Below are 11,232 nucleotides of genomic sequence, written 5' to 3'. Positions count from 1 at the left end.
CAACTATTGATGACAAGTACATTCAGCATCATGCATGTATAATTTAGCAAACTTGCATACCAACCATTCTTCATCCGTCTTTACAGAATTATAGTATATATTGCTCTAGCAAATGCGCAGATGTACAGAAGGTTAAAATAGCTTCCTACCCTTGATTCTTGTTTCGGTGTCCTCTTTGCACTCTCCTTTACTTACTTGGACCTTTTTCCTCTTTCCCTTGGTATCTTAAGGTACAAATACAATATCATTTTTTAGTACTTTAATCAAAGATGCTTTGCTTATCCTTTGCCGGTGTTGGGGCCCTTTTAGGGATGCCACATCCTAAGCTTCCTTGTATGGGTCTCTCCTTCCATATGGTGTCCTTTTTGGGTCTTTCTTGGGATACTTGGTTCTTTTTTGGTGTGCACTTTTCACTCTTCTTGGCTCATTTGGATTTCTTCCCCTTGGTATCTCAAGGATTCTTGTCTTTGAAGGTTCCTTTCACTTATTAAGACCAAGTGGTGGTGAATCTAAATCTTTAGCAGTATGCATGTGCCTATCAAGAAGAATCTTGATTGCTTTGGCACTACAAGCCAAATATAATCACATTTGTAGCAACTTAATGTAAACTACACAAATGATGCAATGCATGTTAGAGAGGATTATAAAAAAATCTAACACTTAGGTAGATCATGTACAATCATCCTCTTCTTTATAAACAAAACTTTTGCTTCCAAAAACCTCCAAGCATTTGTTATTACGCTCTATCCATGAGTAGTGTTTTAGTTGATGCAAAACTTGAAGAGTGCACAAAGATATGCCTTTATCCCTTTTGAGTTGGGGATGTTTTCCTCATTTAGAAGTCTATTAAGATCCATAGAATAGTTAAGTTACCTAAATCTTCCAAAAAGAAAAAAAGCAATTACAATTTGACATCCTTATAAAGTCGAGGAAGAAGATACATCAAACAAATCTTTCTAAATTTGAGATCAAGTATTGCAACACTCCAGTGTGAAATCCATAGGCAAACGACCAAGACTAGGCTACAAGAAAGGTTAAGATCATTTAATAACTAACACATTTTGGCATGTACTTTGAAAAAACTTACACCTCATGATAGAGTAGTATGATATAATAAACTCCCTTTACATTTGTCTTGCAAGAAAAAGTACATGTGTGCTCGAACTTTAAACATTCACCATTGAAAATATTAAACAAAGATTAATAAATGAGTATAAATATGGGGGGTCTTACCAATCCCTAAAGAAACGAGGAGCACAATAAATTAACGTGGTTGAGTAAGCTCTAAATCATCTCCAACAAGAAGCCATGATATGAAATCTAGGAAATATAAATCTATAATGATATTTTATGCAAATAGAATTTAAAAACTATAAGAAAACCCTAAGATGGACTAGGGGGCAATTCAATACTTCTAGATTGTCTCCTAGTGCACCCTAGGTTCAACCTTATCCAAAAACTTCATAAATGACGTCAGAAACTCCATAAGACGACTTGAAAGTCATAGGTAAATATGCTATTGGGATGGAGTAATATTGAAGATGGAGATAAAGCTAGAGTCTAGATATTTCATGCAAGGAAAATCAAAAGTATTATAAAAAATGCTTGGACCCTATGGCATGCTAGGAAAATCTAGTACTTTTAGATTGTTTCACAGTGTACTATACCTTGTTATACCCAAAAACTTCATTGCTAGATTGTCTCTTAATAGTTATACCCAAAAACTCCTTAAACAATATCAAAAAATCCGTAAGGCTTGAAAGTTGTGGGTAATTACTTTATCGGGATGGAGTGGTGTTGAAGACGGAGATAGCTTGAGATACTTTAAGCTAGAGATTTACCATGTTTAGGATTTTTTGAGATGTACAAGTATAATAGTGATATATTGTAGACACTAGTGACATCAATTACTTGGAGAAAAAATTACTACTAGCTAGTGGGTATTTACCTTATTGGGATGGAAGATGGAGATATTGTGAGATACTTTAAGCTAGAGATTTACCATGTTTAGCATTTTTTGAGGTGTATGAGTATACTAATGATATATTTGTAGATACTAGTGGCATCAATTACTTGGAAAAAAATGTGCCTTGAGCTCACATAGAAAATTTAAAAAATATGATACTTATAATTCCCTCGAGAGTATAGTTTTTTGAGCCAAAATAAAATGACAAATATAAGAATAATTGATGTAGATTTTTTTTGGGTGAGGATTTTGATCATTTTAAGGCCGCAGACAAGCTCAAAAGGCTAGTTTTGATTATTTGGAGCACACAATAATCCCATTCTGAGCTCTGAAGTGAAAGTTATGGCCTTTTTGGGGTGCAGTTTAGTTAAACCCTATGATGTGCTTAGGACAATCTAATTGGGCCTTTGTAGGGTTTGGCCAAATTATAACCCAAAAACTGCATCATGCTTTTGACAATTCGATTAGGCATAACTTATGAGTGTGCTGTAGGGTTTGGAATTGTACCCCCCAAAAAACACCATAACTTCAACTCTAGAGCTGATAATAGAGCCACATCTGTAGTCCAAATGATTGGAACAAGCTTTTGAATCTCATCTATGGCCTTAAAATGATCAAAGTTCTTAGTAAAAAAAGCAGAGCTCAGAATGGAGTCGCATTTGTAGTCAAAATGATTGAGAAAAGCCTTTGAATCTCATCTATGACCTTAAAATGATCAAGATCCTCACACAAAAATGTACAAAGGATTCTCATATTTTAGTTAACGTTTGTCTTGTGTTTCAAAAATTTCTCAAATATTTCATTTTTTTCAAGTAATTATTGTGATATATTTCAAAAATTTTATGTTATCTCAAACAATTACCTTTCTTTCTAATTAATTGATATTACCTCCAAACATGAATTAAATTGATAAAAAAGTGCTTGGACCTTATGACACACTTAAGAACAAGTCGATCGAGTCACATTGGTCCTATGTGTGCCATAGGGCGTGAATGTTTTTTTAACTCTGATTTTTCTTAGGCTATCATACTCTTAGTAGGTTCTATTCATTTAATTAAGATTGGAGGCCCTTGATGAAAATAAGATATGAAATACACAATTTGGTCATTTATAGTTCTCAAAGGATTCAAACACTAGGTAGAATGAATTCTTGACATGGAAGTTTGAAAGGACTCATATATTGGCTAAAAGCGTGTTAAAAGCACATAAGACTTTGGGAATAAAGATTTTGAAGAAAAGAGTTTTGTTAGTGGAAAGATATCCCCACTTAAAAAGCTATCTTCTTTCCTTTATAAAGCTAGACACAATCATTACTTTGACAATATAAAGAGAAAAAATAAATGTACCATTCACCACAAAGTTGATGATTTTGTCAAATATGTTTTAATCCCAAGAGGAGTTCTAGATCTTCAAGCAAATGGTTGAGGATGTGGAAGAGGTTATAGAGTGGAGGCATATTTATCCACTATGCACTTGAGGGATAATCTATAATCAAAGGAGGATTGTAATGAAAAAATTGAACAACTTTTAGAAGATTGCAAAAGTCACATTTGGGCTATGTATGCCGTAAGTAGTAAGTATGCATTCTATGAGTTTTACTCTGGGATGATAACGTGTTTATAGAGTCTAGAAAGTCTATCCACTATCCATTTAGGGAGAGGGTCTACAATCAAAAGAGGATTATAATAAAAATGCTATAACAACTTCCAAAAGATTGTATAGGGCAACAACATCCATTTGAGCGGGTAGTTAGTAGGCAAATATAGGCTATGGGCGACCAATCCTTTATTCCTTGATTAAATTATAAGTTTAGCATTTAGTAGTAGTTGGTAGTTATGTACTTGAGTCTAGTACCATTTTTGTAGTTTCCCTTTCCATAATATCATCCTCTTCCTATGATGAGAGAGAGTTATCCCTATAGTTAAGGAAGAAATGAGAAATAGATTTTTGAGAAATGTTACATCTAGAATGCATACCTTTTCACTAGTCCATACTATTTTGTGTGATTTCAACCAAGAAAGAGTGTATCCTTTTACAGTGATGTTGGGGGATTGGATACTTTTGGACCTAAACTCCCATTTTGAGAGGTTCCATTAACATGTTGTTAAGCTTAGATATCAATTTTGGAGGAGTAATATTAAAAATTTACATGCTTGTATTTTTAAGGTTTTCTACACAATATTATTATATTTGTTAGAAGAAAATGTTCAAAATTACATCACATGCAATGTCAAGTCTTTTAGATATGAGAACAATAAAGAAATAATGATATTTGCGTTAAGTCCCTACGGTGTGCTAGCAAGCTTTTCTCATATAAGTACAAATGGAGGTCCCAGAGAGGAGAATAAGATAGTAACACATCATTTGGTTTGAAAGGAGTAGGAGGGGAAGCACGAGAAAAAGCAAGAGCAATGGAGGTTCAAGCAAGAGAGAGCAAGATTGTATGTGGGAACTCCAATAGTCACAATGTGTGACATGCGTCCCCTTATTCTATTGTCTTATAAAGAATAAAGTGATAGTGATGCACGGTTGCCACTTGTAGTGTATAGGTATGCACACAATAAATACAAGTAAATATAGGTAGCTTTCTAGGGACAGTCAGCCTTTAACCCCCAACAACCTCCCACTTAAAGGTGAACGTGCCCGAGTGTGGAGAAAACAAGAAAAAGACGACAAAATACAAAGTGTACGTAGAAGTACATTAGGATGAGAAATAGATGCCGTCTCATTCTACGCCCATCATCTTCCTAAGGAAGGCACAACATTCCATTGGGAAAATTTTAGTGAGGAAATTTTTAGGATTCGTGTCAGTTGAGATCTTGACAAGCTCTATCTACTTGCCCTGAACCACATATTTGATGAAGTGATAATGGACCTCAATGTGCTTAATCTTTACATAGATTGGATTATGTGCCACTGAATGGCACTCATAGAGTCCAAATGCAATGTAGGAGTCATAGTAGTCATTTGCCACTAGATGACCTAACCATAGGGCCTCCTTGCAAGCCTTTGTGGCTATAATGTACTCATCCTCGATATAGTAGACAAGGCCATGCATTTTGACACCCTGGAAATCCAAGAAATATCACATCTAGCAAAGGTGAAGACATAGCAAGTGGTGGACTTCTTACTATTTACATATCTTGAATTATCAAAGTCTATGTAGCCCATGACTCCAATATCCACTTGCTTGACTTTGAACTAAATCCCAGCTATGAGAACAATACCTCTATCAATGTGCAGACAACAACCATCAATGTTGAAGAAGAAGCTTGAACCATCAACCTTCATGAACAAAGCTCACTCCTTGCACTTCTTGCTTCAAGCATGAGCTTCCACAAACATTGGACACTACTTTGATACTAGTTGAAAGGTGGAGCAAGAGTGGAAGCACAAGCGGAGGCAAGAGAGAAGCAAGGCCTATGGAGGTTTAAGCAAGAGAGAGTAAGATCGTGGGTGGGAGCTCCAATAGTCATAATGTGTAACTTGCCTTCCATTATTCTATTGTCATGTAAAGAATAAATAATAATCTGATAGTGATGGGTGGTCACCACCTGTAGTATACAGGGTGGTGGGTGGTAAGTACAAGTAACTATAGGCGGCTAGGCATGGGCAACCTTTAGCCCCAACATGGTCAATATAGTCCTTAGAATTTCTAGAAATTAAAGAGGGGATAGAAGTTGATGCAAAAGCATCAAAGGACCATAATATAGAGGATAATTTTATTGGAGAACAAGTTATTGGTAGAGAGGAAGCTAAGAAATTGTATTCCTACCTTTATAAAGCTAGATAAATGGAATTTTGATAATGCAAGGAAAATCTTTAATGCACCATTCAACACACCAATATCATCTTGTCAAACATGTTGTACTTTCAAGAGGAGTTTCAAAGCTTTAAGAAAATGGTGGAGATTGAAAAAGTAATTAAAGAGTCTAAGAAGTTAGTCTACTATCCATTTCAAAGAAGGGCTAATGACCAAATTAGAGTTGGAAAGAAAAGGATATAGAAGCTTCTTAAAGATTGTAGAGAAACATTGGGTGGTTCATTCCCTAAATAGAAGTAGAGTTATAGTATCAATTCTATTGAGTTCATGTGCTTCTTGGGCTACTAGGAAGAGCTAGTAGGCCTAAGTGGACAACACATATTGGAAGCAGAATGTAAGAAAATTGAGGATGTTAAACATGTAGATGTGGATATTGAGGGGGTGTTTCCCGTTCAAAAGGAGAAGGATATGTCAAAGAAAGTTGACATATAAAAATTTAAAGAGATACTTGATGGAAGAGAAAGAAGACATCCCCAAGATTACAAAGTTAGCTAAGAAAATCTTTCCTTCTTTCCCATACTTGGGGAAGGAATATCTTCTGCTAATGATAATAAAAATTTGCAAGACTTAGAAGGACTAATACATGGATATGATGCTAGAGCTTTTGTAGAGTCTTGTAAATAGGAGAAGGATTTTGTGGATGACTCTAATGAATAATTCTCCATCCTTAACATGAATAGAATAGATCTTTGGATGCCGCTAATGCACTTGAATTTTGTTCATAAAAAATTGAAGGTTGTCAAAGAATCTTCCTACTAAAGAAGATTTTAAGGATATCTAAAGAAGATGTGGTGGATAGATGAAAAACAAGGTGGATAGAAGTGTTAATGTAGAGGAACTAGAGGTGGGCTCAATCAATTTTGGAAGAAACAAAGAGTGGCAAAAGATATGAACCATGAAAATGTGAGATCCATTGTTATATTTAGGTCTATCAATTCTTTAAACGATTAAATAATTATTTTCCAAATATATACTTGAATTTTCACTTGTTTCACATGTACTAGTTTATGACAATGACCATCTAAGATAGGAGAAGATTCTATACTTTCCCATTACTTGCCAAGGCTTAATCCAAATTTTTTGAGGATTTATAATGCCAAGACTTAGACGACTCCATTTGGTGACTATGTGTACTTAAACAATTGTCTAACTTTTTGCGCTTTTTCCACATGCCTCCAAATAAAGACAAGGTGATTAAAAAGTATTTTATAATTAAGTTTTTTTGCTGTGATCCATGTTTCAAAGGTTCATGAAGTGAATATGTCTTGTGCTATAGTACTTATGCCTTGGCTACTAATTTTGTAAAAGAATACCTAATTACAAAGTTATAAGAGATACATATATCTTGTGTATAGGACAAAAAATGCTCTTTAGCTAGAATGAAAAAAGAAAGATGAGAAAGCTGAAACTAGAATAAAAAATGAAAGATGTGAAAGCTAAAACTACTAAAAAGAAAAGGATGCTTGATTGAATTCTTTGAAAGTAATGTGATAAAAAGGTTTTTTTTGTATAAAATCTCATAAACTAATGAGAAACTTCATACCAACTAATATTTTGATCTTCTTCTATGTTTCTTTAAATTTGTGTGGAGTTTTTGATGAACTTATACATCAAAGTTATCTTCTTCATAAAGTATTGGACATCTTGCATATGGATTTTTCTTTTGTTAGCATGATACGATATCTTGTGTTTAGCTTCTTGTTGAAGAGAATAATTATGTTTAGTTCCATTATTTTATGATCATCTTCTACTCCAAGATGATGGAGGTGAGGCAGCTAGCAAGGTCAAGTTGATAATGAAAAGAAAGAAACAATTTGAGTTAAGATTATAGGTTTTAAAATTAATATTATTTATATTACAACTTTTACTTCTTCTCACAAGCCCCCTTTCACACATATTAACCCTTACACACTTGTAGATTCACACTTTGGTATTTTCAAGATTGGGAGAGTGTGTGTGCATGGTATGACTATTGATGATTGAATCTTGGATGAATACTTATGATAATAGGGGTATTACATCCTCTCACCCTTTGAGATATCCTCATCTTGCAAAAAATTAGGGATATTTTTTACAAAAAAATTTCTCATCAAGCCAAGTGGCATCCTCTTTAGGATAGTCCTTTCACTTGATGAGGTACTCTCTAAGGGTTCTATTCTTAAGGATCTTCTATTTTACATCAAGTAGTTTCTCAAGATGGTGCTTAGGATTCCTTGGCTTGGTATTAGAACTTGTTGATCATGAAGAAAATTCTTAAGATTGGGTACATAGGTTTTTCATAAACTAACATGGAAGATATGTGGATTTTCAAGTGTTTGGGAAGGTGCAACTTCTAGATGTTTATCCCTAGACACTTAATAATTTTGTTGCAAGAAAATGCTCTTACTATGTTCTTTATCACTTGATTGACTCATTGTGTTTAACCATCAATCTTTGTGTGATAGGATAGAGTGAAACATAATTGTATTCTAATAGCTTCAAATAAGCTCTTCCAAAATTGACAAGTAAATTTTTGATGATCCTCTTAGGCAACCCATGAAGCTTAAAGATCTCCTTGGCAAATAATCTTGCAATGTCAGAAGCTTTCTAGGTTGTTTTAATGGGAAGAAGATGGGCTACTTTGGCTAGCATATTCACAATCATCATGATAGAGTTATACCCTCCTCCATGGATTGAGGGTAACCTTACCACAAAGTCCATGGTAATGAGTTCCCATTTCATTTGAGGGATATCAAGTGGTTGAAGTTTCCTTGGCATCTTGACACATTTCACCCTTGTCCTTTGGTAGCTTTAGCATTTTGACATTTAGTGATATACTAAAGTATATCACCTTAGCTTCACCCAATGTGAACTCTTCCTAATTGCATTGAGCACCTTAGCATAGCTAAGGTGTTCTAAATATAAGGAGTCATTAACTTCTCAAAGTATCTTCTTCTTTAGTTTGTGACTAGCTTGAATGCATAGACTTCTTTTGAAGTACATAAGCTCCTCTTCAATAGAGAATCTTGGTACTTAAGTGGTGACTTAGGATCTTGATCCTTGAGTTGAAAATCCCTTCTCAATTGTTGATATTTTGCATCCTTCTTTGCTTCTTCCTATGCCACTTGCATGATGGGTTACTCGGCATTGACACTATAGCAGCTAGAAATTCTAATGTTAAGAGTTTCTCCAAGATAAGAGCATTGAGGAAGGCTTTGCATCTTAGTGCATCTGCAAGCACCTTCTCCTTGACTCATATTTGATCTAAAAGTCATATGATTGTAAGATCTCGATAGTGATTTTTTTTCAAAGCAAGTAATGCCTTCACAATTTGAGAGCATGAAGTGCTTTGTGCGAATTGGAAATGGCTACTATCTTTCACATAGTTGATATATCTATTGTGCTTACCAATCTATCCATCCTTCTCTCAAAATCCATGAAAGCAAGAATGAAAAAATCAACAAGGGTGTAGTGAGCTCATTGCCTTATCTTTTCCTCGACACCACAAAATGAAAGCTCGATGATGGATCCATGATATGTAATGTGGTCCTTAATCCACCTTATCTACTCCATAACTTCCAGTCTGATTTGCTAGTGCTTGATCTGCAACGAAGAAGAAGAGAAACAATCCAACCTCTTCTCCTGACCCAAGAAGGGGAAGAAGAGAAACATTTGATGTAAGGAAGAAGCTTCACTCTCTTAGGTTTCTCACTCTCCCACTCACTTTTACACTCTCACTCCCCCTTACTCTCAGAGCATGAGAAGATAGAGTAGAAGCAAGAAGGAGAAGAATACTCTTAAGTTTATGCACCATAAGAGTGAGCTTATCCATTCATTTTTTGGGTTTTATACATGGGCCTTGAGTTGGGATTCTTGTCAAGTTGAGTGCCCATCTCTCCTATTTAGCTCTTGGTCAAGATTTCTTTATATATATATATATATATATATATATATATATATATATATATATATATATATATATATATATATATATATAGTAAACACTTATATCTATAGACATTAACTAGAAATTACTGTGTGCCTTGTGCCTTTTGCTTGATTTATAATTCTCTTTATCTTTTACTTCCTTTCTTTGACTTTGCCAATTCTATCACCACCTCTTCGTCACTCTTCCCATTTTATGATTAACATTACCCCCATCCTATAGGGACAATTGTTAGTCTCATGGCACTCTTTGTTGGAGATAGCATACTTTATCTTGCACCAGAAACAAGGAATATTGGGGACAATGGGGTGGTTGCTATGAGAAGAGTAGTGGTTATTGTTTGGGATTCATTTATGGGTGTTGGTATTGCTTTGGATGTCGATTGTCAAGTCAAAAGTGGTGGTTCTTAAAATTGGGGGTCTTTTGTTTTATTAGAGTGGTTAAACTTGAATGGAATGGTCAAAGATGTCACAATGAATAATGTTAGCTTGGGATAGAAGCTCCAAGCCATCGGATTATATGTGCAAGGAAAAATCTTAAAATTGGGGGTCTTTTGTTTTATTAGAGTGGTTAAACTTGAATGGAATGGTCAAAGATGTCACAATGAATAATGTTAGCTTGGGATAGAAGCTCCAAGCCATCGGATTCACTTATATGTGCAAGGAAAAATCTCTCATGCTTTCTCCCTAGGGGAATTCTAGCTTGTTTTGCATGCAAAATAATATGGATCAATTGGGAGATGGGTCAAACTCCAAGAAATCTTGGAGTGTTGTCCCACACTTGAGGATCCCATTCTGTATATAGGTCATGGTGCAATCACTACGTGAGTGCTTATGCTTACATAGGCTATTACGTAGTTCAAAAGACGACTTGATGGTTTGTATTTGTGTTGATTGTGATGAAGTGAGGGACTAGTTGATGGGGATAAGTGATGTGAAGTACTATTGTTGCTAAGAAACGTGGAAGTTAAGGGGGGAAACCTTGAGCTTGAAGCCTCAAGCCAATGGTGTTGGCTATTAAAGGTTGGATTCCAAGATTTGAGGCTTTAAGTCGTGAGCCAATGCATTTTGTCTCATGCGGCTAAATTATGAATAAAATGATATTTAGTCCTTATGTCCAAAATTTTGAAGGCCTTTAGGTCTTAGGCCTAGGCCTTGGTCATTGGGTCAAATCACAAAAGGGTGATGAGCCTCTTAGGCCAAGTGAAAGGCTCTTGGCACCTTATGGACAAATAGTAAAGGTGAAGGCCTATACGGCCAAGTTGCACATGGGTTGGGCTCTCCTGAGCTTGATGTGGAATGTCGATGGCTATGAGAATAGCCTTTGGGACTCAATGGGATGAGTTTGACAGAGTATGGTCCACATGTTGTAGGGCTCAATCCAAATTGTAGTAGTGCTCATGAGACTGAGGGTGATGGCTAAGATAAAAAAAAAGTATGGCCGAGGCCTTTACCTTAGGTTGAGTGGTAGAGACCGCAAGTCCCTTGCTTTGAGCTTGCAAGTATGCCCTTTACCATT

This window comes from Lygodium microphyllum, chromosome 10 (genome assembly GCF_053477565.2).
Source record: "Lygodium microphyllum isolate KBCC chromosome 10, Lygodium_microphyllum_v1.1.10, whole genome shotgun sequence".
NCBI lineage: Eukaryota > Viridiplantae > Streptophyta > Polypodiopsida > Schizaeales > Lygodiaceae > Lygodium > Lygodium microphyllum.
Note: the sequence above shows the minus strand (reverse complement) of the source record.